We start from the raw sequence: 1,955 nt of genomic DNA, 5'->3' as shown, positions 1-1,955 counted from the left end.
GTGTTACCCATACAGTCTATGGGTGTTACTATGGCAAGCCGTTTTAACATTTCCTCGTCTCTTGTGACAGGTCGCTCCTGACTCACGTGACTGTTCAATGTGGACGTGAGCTGTGCAGTAGAGGTCTTCACAGTGCACCCGAGACCCGTCGACCCGGGACCCGTACGGGTCCGGGTGTATATTTTAAATGATCAGCCGGGTCCGGGTCGGGTTCGAGTCTATTACCTCGGGTCCCGGGTCTCTTTAACATTGTGTGTAATACCCATGAGATCTGAGTCATCGGACTCGGAGAACACCTGGCCGTGATCAGACACTGCTTGTGTTTTTTGTAACTTGCAACTTGTAAAATTAGGAAAAGAACAGAGTGAGCAAAAAAAAAAAAAACAGCGATCTCTCTCTTTCTGCCGTTAGAAGCAAAGTGCGCAGAACGCAAGTGCATGCACGGTAATAATTGCAGACTTGACACACTAATATTTAATATATTTCAGTAAAATATTTCAGAGGTAAACTGTCACATGAATGTTTTCTATGACGCTCAAATTGCATTAAATCATATTTTAGGATGATCCAGCTAACACGCATGTGCAGTCTCAAGCGCGTGTCATGTTTCTATGGCAACCAGTGAGGGACAAACCGCGCTTTACATTTTCTCCCATTTTTATACTAATATAAATAAACCATTTAATCTTAAAGTTTTAGTGGTCAGATTCAGACTCGACGCAGAGCAGAGAGCACAGAGATGATAGCGTAAGCGGCCATGGCACTGAAGGAGCATTCGTTATTATAGTTCAAAAGGGCAAACAGTCGAAGTTATTATGCAAGTTAACTCGAGTCAGAATGTACATGTGCACAGTAGCATTTGTCATCCGTCACCGTGACATCAAGTGGAACTTTGAAGCTGAAATAATGAGTGGATTCAGCTTGGACTTGGAATAACGAGAGGAATAACATGGATAACTTTCTTGTCTGAGGATTACAATGCATCACAGGCAGTCAGGTACAAGGACGAGAGACTACGGCTCCTTAAATTAAGATATAGTTTTTTTTTTCTCGCAACATGTTTATTGACTTGTAATAGCAATTTAAGGTGGAATATGTGACAATCGGGTCTGTGTCTTCACGACGGGTTCGGGTCCAGCTTTCAAATAATATACGGGTCCGGGTCCGGGTCGGGTCCAGGTTGGCATTTCTCGGATCTACACGGGTCCGGGTCCAGCTTTTGAAATATTAGACGGGTCCGGGTCGGTTCGGTGTAGTACATTACCGGTCTCTTTCGGGTTCGGGCACCTCTACTGTGCAGACCGTGCAGACACCGGAAGTATCGCGAAAGCGAGTCGAAAGCATAGACAGTAAAGGGGTTTTTTTTTTTTAAAGAAAAGATTGTTTATTGTTATGTCATCCGTTTAATTTTCCCCATTTATTTATTTATTTTTAACGTGATTGTTTTTGTTGTAATTATTTTATGAATATTTTTAATAATTTTAAATGCAATTTATTGTTTGGCCATCCCAACCATTGGCCATTCCGTAAGCATATCTTTAATTATAATAATATTAATTATAATAATAATTATAATAATAAAGTCGAACACACCTAATGGAAAATTATTAATTTGCTCAATTTGCTCATTTTAATAAACATGTTAAAAGAACCGATTTAATTATTATTTTGCGCTATCACTTTTAAGACATTTTAGTTTCATTTGTATAGTGAATATCGGTATCTGTTCCTATTCCGCTGATTTTTTTTTTTTTTAAGTAAACCTTGTCTAGTGATTAACTAATGCTTAGCCAATAGCAGTTTCAACCGAACCATTAATTTGCAATCTTTAGGGCATCTTTTTCAAAAATGCATTAAAACTACAGTACCAAAACACTTCATATACGACCAACTTCCATAACACTAGCAAAGGTCACCACTCAACAAGCACTCTGTCACTCAAAAAACTAAAAATT

The sequence above is a fragment of the Carassius carassius genome, chromosome 25 (genome assembly GCF_963082965.1).
Source record: "Carassius carassius chromosome 25, fCarCar2.1, whole genome shotgun sequence".
Taxonomy (NCBI): Eukaryota; Metazoa; Chordata; class Actinopteri; order Cypriniformes; family Cyprinidae; genus Carassius; species Carassius carassius.
This window is presented reverse-complemented; position numbering follows the sequence as displayed.